This window comes from Ochotona curzoniae, unplaced genomic scaffold (genome assembly GCF_017591425.1).
Source record: "Ochotona curzoniae isolate NIBS_2020 unplaced genomic scaffold, NIBS_Ocur_1.0 contig_1346, whole genome shotgun sequence".
NCBI classification, from domain to species: domain Eukaryota; kingdom Metazoa; phylum Chordata; class Mammalia; order Lagomorpha; family Ochotonidae; genus Ochotona; species Ochotona curzoniae.
Genome location: NW_024465052.1, coordinates 96,176 through 113,761, shown reverse-complemented (window position 1 = coordinate 113,761; position 17,586 = coordinate 96,176). Strand labels below are relative to the sequence as shown.

Sequence of the window (17,586 nt, the reverse complement as noted above, 5' to 3'; positions counted from 1 at the left end):
GAAAGCTCTGGAAGTGTCTGCAGAATTCAGAGCTCAAGGCAACCTGCTTTTGATATTGATATGTAAATTATGCGTCCTGGGTTTGCAGCTAAGGATCCAGATAGCTGATGAGACAGATGTGTAAATTTACCTGCTTTTTAAAATGTTTCCTACAGGAAGTTTTTAAACTTAATTTACAAAAAGCTAGAACATTTTCTGACTAATAAGGAGACAGTAACACATTATTACAATGCTAGACAACTTATACAGAAGACAAACCTTAAGACACACACACACACACACACACACACACACTTTTGGAGACTTAAAAAAATTGTTCTCAATTAAACTTAGTAGTAGTAGTGTTCACCAGAAACCAGTAGCTGAGAAACCATCAAGTAAATAGCTTTGAGTCACGACTTTGAGAAAGAAAAGTCACTATTATGAAATTCTTTTATCATAATAAGAATGTAAATTTTAGTCTTTTCAGTAAAATAGCTATGCTAAGAATACATAGTGAATAACCAGATACAACTGCAGAGCTAAATCATGAAAAGTGTGTAAACTAGGATTTAAACTTTCACAACTCCATAGATGTGTACAACATTTTGACATGACAAAATTTTACTCCATTTAGCAATAATCTTAATCCAATCAGCCTGATCAACTGTCTCCACAAAACGGGAGATCAATTTGTTGGCATTCTTGAGGCTTTATACGAATACCCAGGGAAACCCTAGAATTGGAAACTTGAATTCTTGGATGCCTCTTTAAGGATGGCTAAAAATATCTAAAAGAAGGTTTTTGTTGTTGTTAGTATAACGCATTATTGATTAGACTCCATTATTGACATGAATCATCACTCAAATACCTTTAAAACAAATACAAAACCTTTACCAATTTAAAGCAGTGAGAAATTTGATAACCAGCCAAAAACACAAGACTTATTTAAAACTATAAAAATGCTTTGTATACAATACCACATTAATCTAACTTATACCTTGAAATAATTTAGTACTGCGTTAGAGTTTACTTCTAAAAAATTATTTGCGATAAAATTTCACATTTTTGAAAATATCACAAATGAAACAAGAGATTTGCCTTGTATTACTTGTATTTCTTAGAATTCTAAAACCCCAAAAGTTGCCATGGGCCATGGATATGCAGATGAAGCTAGCTTGCCAAACATTTATCACAACAAAAGACCTACCAAAGTACAATTTGCAAGCCTACAGGACAAGTTCTGTAAAATCTTTTTTCTTGACTTTACCTTTTTTCCTGATCATATAAAAATATTTAACAGGTGGACAACCAGGCAACAGAAAAGTTAAGATTCAGGTATTAGAGGTCTGGATGAATCAAAAAGCAGACAGCAAAAGCATTCAGCCAAACTTCCAATGGGCGGGGGATCCTCGGAAGACTCACTTCCATCCTCTACCCCTTCCTCATCCTCAGAAGAGGACTCTGAATCTACTTCGCACAATTGCTCTAGACTTTGTCTGTTCTGTGGTTTCTTTTCCTTATTTGCCCTGGTTTGGAATTCCTTCTGTCTACTTATTCTGGTTCGATGTTCCTTCTGTCTACTATTCCCAGCTTGCAGCTCCTTCTTTGTTACCCTGGTTTGGAGTTCCTTCTGTCTACTTACTCTGGTTTGCGGCTCCCTCCCCCTTCTTACAGATAATTTTTGAAGGAAGGAAGGCACCCCCGCTTGATGGGATGACAAAGCATTATTTCCCAAGTGCCAGAGGATAAAGGTGGCTACAAGGAGAGCAAACCATGAGGATACATCACAGATAGTTTCAACAAACTTCTGCGAGGCCTTAAGCTTACTGTCGGTGCCTTGTGAGTGGATGATAGGAACAGTCTGACTATAAGTACTTTACATTTACATTGCTCCAGCAAAACATGACCATAAATAAAAATGGAGCTTTGGGAAATATGGGTTGGAGTATTATTAATAATCTTAATTGTATCCTCAATATTGTTATAGTTTTATCAGAAATTGATGATCCAGAAATAGCTGCAATAATAGATCTCCTTTGTAAGTTATGCTGTGACTTAATAATGGATATAGTGTGTATGTTAGAGTCTTTTAACAAAGGTGACTCCATCCTCCTAAACTACTGGTGAAATGGGGCCTCCTCTCTTATCGCTCCTGTCAAGAGACTCCTAGGCGCACAAGCCCTCCCCTTATCACCTTTGTCAAGAAACCACAATGTACGTAAGCATGTCATGGTAGGAATGATAAAAGAAGAAATAATTGTATATTAATGAATAGGTATGTTTTGAGAATGAATATGCATGTTTTTTAGAATTAAGAAAAAGCAAGTGTTATTGATAGATAATATGTAATAACCAATCAAAATATTGTAAACAACTGCCTGTTTTGCCCCTGAATTTGTATATAAACCCATGCATTTGTCCCAGTTACTGAAGCCAGCAGGCTCCCACTAGACTGGAGCCAAAAGCCCCTGGACTTCCACTCGAACTTGCAGGCTCCCACGAGGCCGGAGCCAGAGAAGCCAGTAGGCTCCCACGAGACTGGAGCCAAGGTCTTGGGCTTCCACTCGAACTTGCAGGCTCCCACGAGGCCGGAGCCAAAGGCCCAGCAGACTTCCATGAGACTGAAGTCAAGAGGCACTCTCGGTGGCTTCCCCCATCCTGTTTGGTGTGTGCTTGCCTGAATAAATGCTTGAATGCTTGATTGCAAAGCATCCACTCTCGACTCTTGGCATTTGTTCTGGTGACCGGGCTCGGTGTTCGCGACAGTTGGCGTAGTCGGCAGGATCCTCGGAGGACACAATTCCAGCTCCAACCCCAGCTTGGAGGATCGAGGAGGACGAACACCCGGATTGGTGAGTGCCCCGAATGGGATGGGTCAGAAGGAGGATAGAAAGATATTTGGAAGTGAAATTTGAAGAAGGGATCGGTGATTTAATTAAAACTGCCGGCAATTGTAATTTTGTTCAGTGGGAATTTAAATTAATTAAGGTACAATTGTTAGTTAGATTATCAATATGGGCCAAAAAATAATAGAGAGAATTAAGAAACTGAATTTCCGGAAGAGAAATGAAGAAAATCAGAATAAGGAACTTAGACCCCAAGCCTTATGGCGCAGTTGTGAACGTGTAGTTCAGGCAAAGTTCCCTAATGATCCAAAGGGCACAGCTGTGGGGGTCCAGCTGAGCAACCCAGATATAGTAGAGCTGATCCTAGCAAGAGCAGGAAAGAAGGAAGTTCCCGGCATCTTATGCAAGGTTATTAATGACATAGAGGAAGACAGACAGCGAGGAAAAAGGTTGGTTAAGGAAGCAGTGTTAAAATCAGGTAACCCATTCCTAGCTAAGGTGTATGAGGAACAGTTGGAGGAAACTAGTAAGGCAATGCCAGTGACAATTACCAAATTGTCAACCCCAGTAAGCCAACGCAGACGCGCAGAGGCTGGGGAAAATGCCGGAGTCCAGCTCCAGCTGAGTTTGGAGCTCGAGAAGGGTGCGTGAAGTAGGCGTAGAAAGAAGAGACGGACCACTACAATTCCAACATCATTGTGGACCCCGCGAGAAAGCTGTCCGCTTTATTTATACAGAAGCAGTACACAGTCTTTTTTAGGGCATTTTGACATGGCTTCAAGAGGGGCACAATTTACAACTGCTTGAGAGGCGAGTGAGGGAGGACCCCACATTCTTTGCTTATCTCGGCTTGCCAGCCCCTACTTACTTCCCTCAAGTCTGGGTCCCATCCTTGGCACTGCCTGTGACAACCAGACCCCTACCTTGAATTACGCATGGGAAAAGGGCTGAGACCTTGGTTTATGGGGATTAGGGTATTGGTACCAAAGGTCATTAGGTCTGCAGGCCCACACAGTTTGCTAACTAAGCAAGAGTTACAACGACGGAAGGAACTGCAATTAGCAATGAGCCATGTTTACTCCATTTAGGTTTCTGCTCTACAATGGGCAAGTAAATGGTTCCAAAGATAACTCTACAGATAGTTTCACCTTAAGACAGGACATTATCCATTCTGATGTTGCAGCCAACATTTTCTCAGTAGACAGCACATCTTATTCAGTAATACATTCCTACTACATTTCTTATTCTATAACTTATCCATCACTTAATGAGAGAAATACATCAAAAGAGAAAAAATATAAAAATCTAAGACAAAAGTTTCAAACATTAAATCCCTCTACAACTGCAGGCTCTACAACCTCATAAATGATCAAACAATAATCATAAGTATACATGATGTTGGTAAAGTCACCCTATATTTCCTCTAGTTAAAAAATTATGAAGGCAGCCAAAGCAACTACATTTACTATGTTCTAAAGAGTTGAGAGTTGCAAGGACAGGCTAACCTTTAAGGTCACAGTAGCTATATTTTGCCATAGCAGGATAGCCTTTAGGGTCACAGTAACTATACTTTTACCATAGCAGGATGGCCTTTTGGGGTCACAGTAATTATAACAGGCTAACCTTTAGGGTCCCAGTAACAGGATAGCTATACTTTTTGTCATAGCAATTTCAACCCATACTCCCATCACTTCCATTAGTTTGTGAAACTCTTATCAGGCCATTTCCCAGAAAGCATGCTAAATATTTGGACCAGATCTCAGAGCAATGGTTAGGCACACAATAAGGTGTCTGGAAACAGCATGGGCTTAATTGTACTCCTATGCACAGTTAAAGGCCCACTCACCAAGACATTATCAGTAACATTAACTTTTAAGCTCATGTTGGTTGTAAAAGCCATCTTACAGGGGCAAACTATGCCTAATAGATTGCAGAATTCTTAGTGGGGTGGTTGAGTGTCCATGCAAACAGGGGGTGAGACTGCGTCAAGGTGGTCAGAGAGAAATCCGCCGGGCCCTGCCAAACAGCTGTAAGCTCCCCCAGGCCCTGCCAAGCAGGGGAGCTGTTCTCTTCACACCTTCATGTCATCCATACCTACTGCACAGACCCCAGCAGGAAAAGGTGGTGGAAACCCCAGAGTTAACTAGGGCTGAGATCTCTCAGATTCGTGGAGATTTCTCTCAGAAACAGCATTCTGATGTAGATTATTTAGATGCACTATGGACTAAGGGAGCCACAGGTTTAAAACTGACAGCAGAAGAAATGAAGCAGATTAACTTAACAGTAGAACATCCAAATTTACAGGAAGCTTTAAGATCAGTAATAGAATTAGATGAAGATGAGACCAGATCCTTGTTTGCATGGATTGCACGAGCATGGGTGCAGGCCTTCCCATATTTAGATTTGGCTAGTATAGAACCCCAAGCCAGGTGGAGTGACCCAGTACAAGGTATTCGGGTGATAAGGAAGATAGGGTTACTGTGCAAAATGTATGAGGATAACCCAGAGCTTCACCCACTGACAATACGATTAACACCAGCTATGAGGAATATCATAGTAAGAGGAGCACCAGAATCCATGAGGATGTTTTTGGCAGGGAGCATTGCAGGCATGCATGACTTACAGGAAGTGACTGATTGCCTTAGACAGTACCGGGACTTAAGTAACAATCCTAGGGCAGTATTTGCCACACAAATGTATGAGCCTTTCCCGAGCTTTCAGGTAACAGAGGCATCTCAGGTAAGAGCCCCTTTCCAAAACATTCGGGTAAAAAATGAAGGAAGGGGCCCGGGAAGTGGCCAGCCCGGACCCCTTTCCAGGAGGCCTCCCCCACCGCGCAGTTTTTTACGCGGAAGGAATGGAGAAGGTTCCCAAGGGATGAGAATAGGATTTCAGAGGCAGGGACTGTCCAACAGACAGTTTCCGAATGGACAAGGTTGGAAACACAACATACAGCGACAACAACCCCGGTTCACCAGTCCAGTAGAGAGGCAATTTCACTGCCCCCCAGGCAGACCGGAGAGAACAGACCGTACATCCTCCTGGCAGGAAGGTGTGAAGGGAAGGAATTTCGTGCGAGGTTCTTGGTCGACACAGGGTCACAGGTAACCATTGTTAATAATGAAGTATATGTTAAGGAAATCAAGCCAGAAAATTGGGTAAGGGGGATATCCGGAGCCCCCATACCCGCCCAAAAAATTCCAATTGTAATATATGTATATAATAGGGAACCCCTGCAGGCAGATATTATGAAAATGAATGTTGAATGCTGTGTTTTAGGCATGGATTTATTGCAGGATATAGTAGGGGAATGGCTACCATCAAAACAATTAAAGGGGATCTGTGCTGTAATAAGTATAGTAAAAATTGATCCAGTAGTACTCCCTCGAATTCCAGCTAGCTTTACTAAACAATATCCCATTAAGGGAGGACATGATGAAATTACTGAGGCTTTAAGGGAGTTAGAAGATCAGGGGGTGGTAGAGCGCACCCAATCATTTAATTATAACAGTCCAGTTTGGCCAGTAAAGAAACCTAATGGTAAATGGCGTTTTACGGTGGATTATCGTAACATTAATAAATTATCACCACAAATGCCAGGAAATTTACCTGAAGTAGAATCCATATTTTCGGGCATTAAACAACTAGCCCCAGAGTGGTATGCAGCTGTTGACCTTTCCGATATGTTCTTTTGTATACCCCTAGCTGAGGAATCAAGAGAAATTACTACCTTTACCTGGGATGCATGCCAATATCGTTTCACTAGGTTGCCACAAGGGTACCGGAATAGTCCAATCATTGCCCATGCTACACTCCGACAAACTATTCCTTGGGACTCATTCCCAAAATCTGTAAGAGTCTTCTCTTATGTGGATGACTTGTTGGCAAGGACAAATCTGAAGTTGATTCTACAATAAAACAACTAGTCACCCTGTTACAACAGGCAGGATGGACTGTAAATCCAGATAAAATACAAGGCCCTAGTCAACAGGTGAAATTTTTAGGAGTCTTATGGTCCTCAGTAGGACCCAGCATCCCTGACAAGGTAATGGATATTTTAACCCACATTGAAGAGCCCAAAACTAAACAACAAGCCCAACATATAATTGGTTTATTTGGCTATTGGAAAAATCACATACCCTATTTACAAATTCTTCTAGCACCAATGTATAAGGTTACTAGGAAAGCACAAGATTTTGTATGGGGTAAAGAACAACAAGATGCCTTTCATACTGCCTTGAGCTATATGAAATTATATGCACAATTATATATTCTTCAACCAGATGAAGAATTAGTTATAGATATCTTATTTGTGAAGGATTATGCATCATGGGGAATGTTTATTAAAAGGTCAGGGAAAACTTTACCAATTGGCTTCAGATGCAAAAGATTCCCATATGCACCAAACAAATATTCTCTATTTGAGAAATATGTTTGGGCAACCTATAGTGCTTTACAAGGCAATTGGCAGAGACAGGAAGAATAAGGCCATATACGCAACGGACATCGTCGCACAGGGTCCAGGACACTCATTTTGGACTACATCAGGTAAAGGCGAATTACGCCTCACCATGTCTGATGATTTAATTGCAAGATGATTAGGCCAGTCTGCCGTGCCATTCAATTGCTTGTTGTAATAGTCTTATTTCTTTTGGCTTTGTGGCTTGTTGCCCACTATACTATCTGTACTACACTCAATTGCAGCCCCGATTACACTGCTGTAGTTGGAATTATTGATATTGGGCCATGTGGCACATTTTCCAATTTCTCCTATTGCCTTTTTGCTTTGTAAGTGGTGATGAGCTTTCCTTGAAGGACGCCACTTCCCCGACCTATTGGCTCAGCAGATCTATTTTCTCAAATTTTACCGCTAATAATTTATATTTTTGGAATCATTATGCTTTTTGCAACCATTTTTCAAGGAGTTTTTCCCCAAGTAATTGCACGGCATATTGGGATGCTAGGACCGATGCTCATTTTTCACCGGTCTGGCATGCTTCTGATTTGTCAGATGGATCAGACATTGGCTTTTTACAAACTAATATTAATGAAGAAAATCCTTTGAGATGTCATCTTATAGAATTGGTCCGAGATGTATGGGGGTCATCTCCCATGTATATTTATTATGCCCAGAAACTGGCGGCACGCCCACATGTTGTGGGAATACAGATCAATGGCACCAGGAATATTACCTTTTATACACAAATGACTTCTGACACATATTTTAAGTGTGGAAAATTTCTTAAATATTCCTTGCCAGCTCAAGCTTTTGCCCTATGGGAAAAGTCTGCTGCACCAACAGATGATTATGATTATTCTGCTTTTTATTCTGACTTTTCTGACTATCCTGATTCTTCTGATTCTTCCCCTCCTACTCTCCCCACTGCACGTACGGAATCTACTACGGAACCTCCCTATAGAACATGTATGTCCAATCAGGCAATCACGTGTAAACCAGAATTTCAAAAGCCCAACCGTACCTTGCCATCACCTTGGGGAATATTTTGTGATTTCATTGACAAAAGTTTGACCCAGAAGATCCAAGCTTTTTACCCAAATAAGACTATCTATGTGTCATGTGTAGCAAATTTTCCCAATTTACCAATTTATGGCTCATTCCGTCCTTTTACCTTGGCCCTATGCTCAGCACTTTCATACTAATTTTTCTCTTCTGATTACTAATTCTTCTTATTTACCTATCAATCAATGGTGGGAAGTCATGCGCCTAGGTACTCAAACCTGGTGCACTCCATTGGTCATTACTGACCCTGTTCCACAACCCTTTCCATCTTTTAACCCACCCCATGAAAGTACCCGTACCCCTGATCTAACTGGCACTCAGGCTCTTCGCCAATTCCTTTGTGTGCGTAGTCTCTTTCTCTGGCATGAAACTCCCAAAAGTACTGATATGGGTTGGATTTGCTTTCCTTTTGAATTTCAATATCATTGTGATTTACTTCCGTCACAGCCCAGATATGCTCCTGATTATACTATGCCGGTATATGGTCCCGGGGGTGAAGAGACTTGGACTACCTTCCGGCTGAGCCAAAATTTTTGCCAAGCCCCACCGTGGCAAGTATTAAATGATATTTTTAATTTCACATTCTCCTTATACAATTATGCAAACTGGTATACAAAACCAATGTGGAACCAGTCACATTTATATCTCAACCCCAACAGGCCTGTGTCTTGGTCTAATGCTTATACCATATCTGATGCCCACTTTGCAGAAACTCATGTAACCATCCCTTATCGATGGAATTTGACAGATATATTGAGCCCTGATGCATCTAATGTTGTTAATGTCACACAACGATTACCATTTTTAATTTGGACTAACCTTTCGCGGGTTAATGTCAATTTTGGCTTTACCTGCTTCCAAGAATGTGACGAACATTTGCCCCATTGGGTGCCAGTGACTAATATATCCAAGTCATCTGTCCAATATTTATGGGCCAATTATTCTACCATGGCTGTTGAACGAGCCGGATGCAAGCCAGTCTCTTCACACCCCCATTTCTGGAAGAGGTGTGATTGGGGACCCTTTTCCATGAAACGTGTGTCTGCCAAACATCGCTCTTTGTTGTACAATGTATCCTATTTTGATTTACCTATGGATATCTCCACCCATGTTACCAATATTACTTATGCAATTCGTGCAAATTACCCAAGGAAACTCTCTCCAGCAGTCACTTTATATGACTACCACCCACCCTCTCTTAATGAAGTGGTATTGACAGTAAATTCTAAATTGGCCGCATATATGCCTACACAAACCAATTGTCCAAATGATTTTGACATTACTGATGCGGTGGTAAGATATCCATTGGTTCCGGAGGCGCACCACCATACTGTGCACTGGTGGCTTTATCAAGGCATGAACTTTGATAATTTCACTCATGTACTGTGGGTGGGAAGTCTCCCATATTATACCTATATGCTTTTACCTGGACCAGATAATGAATGGGCTATGTATGATATTATTAGCCATAACATCTTGAAAAACCATAGGGATGTTGTAGACAATTCATTTGTATACCCTGTCTTTGAATATCGAATGAATTTTGATACATGTGGAACTAAATCCCCGCTTGACCCTTGTTTAATCGATCGCGGTGGATTTAATGAGACCCACCGATGGGTCACAGCACATTATCCGTCAGCAGTAGTGAACCCACCAGTAGTGCTAGCTATGACCATCTCAGCACCAGGCATCCTCCCAGTAGTTTCAAGACCACATCGTATTCTAATCAAACCATCAATCACGCCTATGCATATACGTCTGTCCCTAACATCTTTCACTTCTACAGACTTGTCCAGCTTGCAATGTGATAAGCGATATTTCGCCTTACCAACCCTTTATCACGCAGCCCAAGGCGGAAACTCAGGACGACGTCTGCTACAGGTAGCAGAAATAGGTGCATTCCTTGTGGGGACTGCACTTGGTGCACTGATTGCAGGTGCCATGACTGAAGAACTTCAAGTACAGATCACGAGCCTGTGACACCTACAGAATGAACAATTCCGAGCAGTCCAAGCTATTTCCAACAACCTGCATGCTGTTGCTGTTACATTGGACAAAATGCATGCGGAACAACAGAGCTTTAAAGAAGGCATGAACATCCTCTTCAAAAAACAACTAGAAGATGAAAAGATTGTTGCCCAGGAAGTATCCCAGATTCTCCATCGTCAAGAGTGTCTACATGCGCAGTTAATGCTGCAAGCTGCCTTCAATGATCTCAAGATGCTTTTCAACACTGGCGTTGGTCGTGACACAAGATCGGGTATAACTGTTTTAGACCCTACTAAAGAAAGTTCCTGTGTTGACGGCTTTTGTGACCTATATATGGCAGATTTCCACTTCATCGGCTGTAGTGGCTTTTGACACTGTACCGGTGCCACAATACATCTCTGGCTCCTGGCTGGTACCTTATGATCGTTACCTGTTGGCGGTGGTGGACAACAGTTCCTGGTATGTGCCCATGTCTTCAGTATATGCGCTTGGGCCAGGCCTTTTTCTAGGGTTTGAGCTCTGGAGGCCGGACTATCCGACCTCTAGAATCGCCCTGTGGCCTCATGGCATCAGACGCATAACAGACCTTGATGGGTATCGTATCCTCACGTGCGGTGACTCTGCCTATTCGGTCCAATTGTGGCACAACACTTCCTACAAGGAACATGTCGAACTCCCCACAGGATGCCATGTTCATACCAACACCATGATGGCAAAACACGATCAAACCAACCAGACAGTCCTAACCTCAGTGGCCATGGTTACAAACCAAACCTTTGGTTTGCATTATTTTGTTAAGCCTGTCACATCCAGCCATGAAATTTTTAGTAAGTGGCAAGAGTCCACTCAACATCTGGACACACTCTTCACTCAAAACCAACACGTCATAGATAAACTACATCAAGATTCTACTGCAGTTCAGAAGACAATGAAGCAATATCCATCTCTCCGCCCACCTTATGATTTTTCTTTTGATTTATAGCATTTTCTGAGATCCACTTTTATTTATGGACCAGACCCGTTGGATTTTGGACGCCGTAATTTTTCAACGTTCGATCCCAACAGACCTACTCCTGTAGCAACTGTACGGCCCTTTATCCAAGCGCCGCCCAGCTCCCTCACCACCGCAACTCTTCACCCTTGGAGACACCCAACACTTGTTGGCGAACGACGAATTCGTCGTCGTCGTAGGCGACTCAGCCTATGACATCTTTCCCATTGGGTATTCCCCTTGTCTCCTATTTGTGATCCATCGGCGATTCCTCTGGAACCACCGACGGATCAGGGGGTGGATTGATAGGAACAGTCTGACTATAAGTACTTTACATTTACATTGCTCCAGCAAAACATGACCATAAATAAAAATGGAGCTTTGGGAAATATGGGTTGGAGTATTATTAATAATCTTAATTGTATCCTCAATATTGTTATAGTTTTATCAGAAATTGATGATCCAGAAATAGCTGCAATAATAGATCTCCTTTGTAAGTTATGCTGTGACTTAATAATGGATATAGTGTGTATGTTAGAGTCTTTTAACAAAGGTGACTCCATCCTCCTAAACTACTGGTGAAACGGGGCCTCCTCTCTTATCGCTCCTGTCAAGAGACTCCTAGGCGCACAAGCCCTCCCCTTATCACCTTTGTCAAGAAACCACAATGTACGTAAGCATGTCATGGTAGGAATGATAAAGAAGAAATAATTGTATATTAATGAATAGGTATGTTTTGAGAATGAATATGCATGTTTTTTAGAATTAAGAAAAAGCAAGTGTTATTGATAGATAATATGTAATAACCAATCAAAATATTGTAAACAACTGCCTGTTTTGCCCCTGAATTTGTATATAAACCCATGCATTTGTCCCAGTTACTGAAGCCAGCAGGCTCCCACTAGACTGGAGCCAAAAGCCCCTGGGCTTCCACTCGAACTTGCAGGCTCCCACGAGGCCGGAGCCATAGAAGCCAGTAGGCTCCCACGAGACTGGAGCCAAGGTCTTGGGCTTCCACTCGAACTTGCAGGCTCCCACGAGGCCGGAGCCAAAGGCCCAGCAGACTTCCATGAGACTGAAGTCAAGAGGCACTCTCGGTGGCTTCCCCCATCCTGTTTGGTGTGTGCTTGCCTGAATAAATGCTTGAATGCTTGATTGCAAAGCATCCACTCTCGACTCTTGGCATTTGTTCTGGTGACCGGGCTCGGTGTTCGCGACAGGTCCCCAAGCCATTTTCTTCTCAGAGACAAAATGCTGTTTTCCCCACCATGTCTTAGACTCCCCAGAACATCTTTCTTCCAAGAGACAAGGGTGACATTAGCAGATCAGTTCCCCAACTGAAGCATCAGCCATTATCTCTGCCCATTTTGTGGGAGGGCCTCAGGCTGGTCTCCTTATCATTGAAGAGGGGACGAAGGAAGTAGTATTTTTACACCTGTCTGGCCTTTTGCCCCAAAGCCAAATACCAGGGGTCCAGGAATTCTCCTCTGTTTATGTAAACCTTTAAAAGGTGCTTTCCCCATCATTAATATGGGTCTTTGTACTTTTCCCCATCATTAATATGGGTCTTTGTACTTTTCCTCCTGCCACTGAAGAACTTAGTCAATCTAACCCTTTTCCCCTCCCTGATGCTCAGGGCTGGCAACTTGGGGACAGCTGCCCAGGTGCCCTGCAGGGGACCTACCTGCCTACGTGACACCTGTCCCGTCACCCCAATAAAGAACCCCCACCTACCCCTTGAACTAACCAATGGTGTAAGGGTCCCATACTAATGAGGGATACTAAAACTAACCCCCTGATTGGTTGATTTTTGTATAAAAACCCTAAGATTTAGAGGTTCGGGATCTTCGTCTTCGGGGACCCGGGCATGTTCGAATAAACGCTCCTGTCGACTCCTGACTCCTGGTGATTCTTCGGGGAGGAATGGCGGCGACGGCGGTAGCAGCGGCGGTAGAGGCAGCAGCGGCGGCAGTGGTGACCGACACCGTGATCTCAGCGACCCCGGCGCCTGCCTAGGGGGTGCTGAGGAGGCGGTAGCAACAGAAGCGGTGGTGACGGCGGAGGGAAGAAGCGGCGGAGACCACAACCGTGACCACAGTGAAGAGGCCACGAAGGTCGTCCCTGGCGTTAGAGCGGCCCAGAGCTGCACGCGGACCGGCCAGCTGTTGGCTAGTGCCGCTGAGCTGTAACACTGTTCCAGGCCCTGCCTGGTCCAGACCGAAACAGCTGAAACCTCTGCCCCACCTCTGCCTGCTCGTGGCCCACCTGCCTGGCTGAGCCCTTGTTAGGGGAGCCCCGTTTGATTTGCCGCACCCGCTTGCCGGCCAGCCTGGGAACAGGATCCATCCAGCTACCCTGTCTGGAGTGTCACCACAACACCACCATGGCAGGGGTAAGGGTCCTTTCTATTTCAGAGCCCCCTCCCATCACTAGGACGGGAGTCTCCTTTCTCAGCTTTTCTAATAAATCTTGCTTTAAAACTAAACTGTGTCTGCACAAAAATTCTTTCCTGCGAGACAAGACTTGAGGTCGCTGCTGTATTTAGGGTGAAAAACCCTATAATACTAGGAAGCCGGGCTTACATCAACTCTCATCCTTCTGACACCCAACTACTGTGTCCATAGGTTCTGTCCCTTTGGAATACAGGGAGCTTGGTCCGTGTGGCCAATGGACTGTCCAGGTGGATACTACTGCCCTCTAGGCACCCACTGCCCCACCCAGCACCCATGTCCTGGGGACACCTTCCTAGAGAAGCCAGGAACAGATAGCATCAAGGACTATAGACCCTGTCCTGCAGGACAATTCTGCACTGATTCAGGAGATCCAAGATATCTGTCTGGGACTTTTCTGGGATACCTGTGTGTCTCAGGGATCCCTTGGTCAGCATGTGGGCCAACATCCTAGGTGCCCTGACATTCAGTGAATATGACCTACTAATGGGTGTGGTGCTGTGAGTAATGTTAGTTATTTAAAGCGGGATGCGAGTTCTAGTTCTAGCTCATAGGATATGACGATACTTTACGCGCAGCTAATTCCTGCAACCTGGTTCTTTACCGTGAGCTGAAAACACCAGACGCAACGACATATCTTGGGAAGTTTATTCCAGCGGGGCAGGAAAAGGGGAAAGGGAAGGGGGGGAAGGGAGGCCAGAAGGAGGAGAGAGGGGAAGAGCAAGGGAGAGGACCCCAAGAAGAAGGAGAGAGAACCGCACCTGGGGGCCCTTTTTGTCTGCCCGATGTGGGGGGCGGGGATTCAGAGGGATTGAGGTCAAGGCCCCAGGGGATTGGTGCCTGCAGGTGAATGCCTGGGGATGATTGGTGAGTAGGCGGGTTTGGGGAAGGGGCTGGGAGATTGGGGGTGGGATTCTCAGGTGGAATGCCAGGTTACATCTGATTGGTGGATGGCTGAACTGGCACGAATTCCATGAGCTGTGAGGAAGAATAAATGGTGCCAGGTCCAGGGTGGGATATTGGAATAAGTCCTTACAAGTAACAAGTTAATTTACGCTTGTTAAGCTGAGCAGTAACAGGAAATGGGCTTGCAACTAAAGGCACCTGGACTAATGGGACTCATTGTCATCCTATTTTTTGGCTAAAGGAATTGGGGAAAAGAGTATAAAAGGAGCAATAAAGGGAGGCTTGGGAGCTACTTGTATCATCACTGGTCTCCTGTCGGTGCTTCATCCCCAGACCATCTCCCTGTCCACGTTACTGGCTCTGCTGGCCAGAGCAGTGTGGCAGACCACAGCCCAGAGGGAGGGCAGAGGGGGGATGGAGGCCACAAAGCAGTGGCATGTTGAGCTCCAGCGGGTACTTTAACAGGGCACTGGATAATGTGCCTGGGGACGTGGAGGGCAGAGGGATTGCACACAAGGGGAAGACCTTGTAAGAGCCTGCTCTGGTTCTAACAGTGACTGAGGTCTGTGGCAGGTGGAACCTCAGGGAAAGGAAAAGCATCAGAACTGCACCCAGGGCAGGAACTAAGAAGGGACGTAGGGTGCAACTAGGAAGCAGTGGGGTGAGACTTCAGGGGTCTCTGCCAAGATTGTGCCCAAGGATAGCCATGACCATGGCCATGATGCAGGCAGGAGAGGCTGAGGTGGGCCTGACCAACAGTTGTGTCTGCCAGCTATTCATAGGCCACCTGGACAGTACATGGCCTGGTGAGTGCAGTGGGAGGCGTGGTGTGGAAGGCTACAGTGTGTCATACCTCTGCCAACTGTTCATGGGCCACCTGGGTAGCACATGGCCTGGAGAGTGCAGTGGGAGGCAGGAGGGAGGGGCACCATGTGTCACACCAGAATCAGATGGCAATGGACGGCATCAGCCCATCTGCCACCAGGCCAAACCTTGTACATTTCAATCCCACGCTAATCTGTGATTCTCAATTCCCAAGCCAGTGCTCCTTGCTTTGACTCAGATAATCTCTTGGTAAAACCACACCTGTCTTACAACTCCTCAGTCCTTGTCATGATGTTGCTACCTAAAGAGGGTAGTCTGAGCCAAGAGAGGCCCTGTACAGGGAGTGGGGAAGGTTAGAGGGGGACAAAGCCAGGGAAAAAGCACATAGCCAAAAGGAAGCACAGAGCCCAGGGTCACCCCAAACCTAGACAGGACACAGGTCCCAGAAGAGACCCAGACTCCAGCTCCAAAGCCTGATGGCTTAAGCTCAGGTCACCCTGGGCCTTCTGCCCCAGCCTACTAGAGCACCCCTTCCTCCCTCCCTTCCTTCCTTCCTTCCTTTCTTCCTTCCTTCCTTCCTTTCTTCTTTCCTTCCTTTCATCTTAAATGCCGCTGGGCCTTCCATCTACAAGACTCTATGCCCCTCTCTGCTCCGCAGGGGCTGGGATTCACTTCCCCAGTAAGCTGTGTTCTATTAGGTTTTACTGTCCCCCTGGCCACACCTGTATCTTTCTGGTGCTCTCATGGCTTCAACCGTCTTGAAGGTTTTCCCCAGCCACGGACCTGTGAGAATGGAACCTTCCAACCCCAGGAAGCTCAAGGCACCTGTGAGCCCTGCCCCAAAGGCTTCTACTGTGGAGCCTCTGGCTCCCTGGGTTCAAGAACTGGCACTAGAGCCCTCAGAGCTGTGGTCACCAGAGAATTGGTTGTCACAGTCATACACAGAGTTTACATCCACATGTAGCTCTTGCATAGCTTTTGGGTGGGAACCCTGAACTGGGAAATAGCATCCTTTGGACTTCACTCAGGACGGCCCCTCTGCCCCTACCTCCTCAGTGCTTCTAGTACCCAGACCAGCCCTGGTCATGGAGAGCTGAAACACAGTGCAGGCCAAGACCCAGTTGGCTGTGGGCTAACTCATGCCCCAGTTGTGCACTGCACACAGTCTGAGTGGTCTAAATGAGAGTCTGTAGGCTGCTGAACTGGCACTGGTAGTCATGGCTCTGGGTGGCCAGCAGTGGCAAGTGTATCCCATGTCCCTGCATTCTACAGCAGAACACCCCATGGCTGCCAACCTTTGAGGTCCTACTTCCTGTCTTCAGACTTCAGTCATTTGGGTCCCTCCATTCAGGATAATCTGGCATTTTTCCCTGGACCCTGCAGCCTGGGGTCCCAGCCTGTGCCTACAGAGCTATTTCTGTCCTCAGGGATCCCACTCAGCCTCTGCTCACCCATGCCCTTGGGGGACATTCGGGCCTAGGAGACGGCCTGCTGCAGAGCTGGACTGTGAGCTAAGCTATGCCTGGCAAGTTGGTGGTTTCTGGAGTGACTGTAACCCCAAGGGTCCTGGGCTGACACAGGGAGGGATGAGGGAAAATGTACAGAGGAGAAAGTTCCCTAAGAACAGCTCCCACATGTCCCAAGGCTGCTCAAACACACATTAGACCCATGAACCTATCCAGTCTGACGAGCACCTCCATAGGCCCTCAGTCCCACTGCCCTTGGCATGGACCTCTCTAATCCTCAGCACCTTGGTCGCTGAGGGCCTAGGTGCTGCTGGAGAGTAGAATGCCCTACAGGGGCATCTGTCTCCTTCTGCCCTTTATGCCCTCACTCTGTCGGGGCCATGATTTTCTGGACCTTGTGCCTCAGAATAGGGGTGGAGATAGACAGGACACAGGAGGTGCAGGAGTGAGGAGGTCAGGGAAGAAGGGTGCAGGTGATGGTAGATGCTAATGGGGAGAAATGCATGCATGGAGGTGCAGTTGAGGAAGGTGCCGGTAGCAAGAGGTTCAGGTGAGGAGACTCAGGTAGGCCACAGTCCAAGAAGGCAGGTATACTATTGGAATGACA

At 45.5% G+C, this 17,586-nt stretch overlaps 1 long non-coding RNA gene across 1 annotated transcript; it reads left to right on the top strand.

Annotated features, from left to right (window-relative positions):
* The first annotated feature begins 2,646 nt into the window (after positions 1-2,646).
* LOC121146855 lies at positions 2,647-11,715 on the top strand. The gene is made up of 2 exons (XR_005882260.1): positions 2,647-2,834; positions 11,324-11,715. It is a non-coding gene; the product is annotated as an uncharacterized LOC121146855 (long non-coding RNA).
* The last annotated feature ends 5,871 nt before the right edge of the window (positions 11,716-17,586 follow it).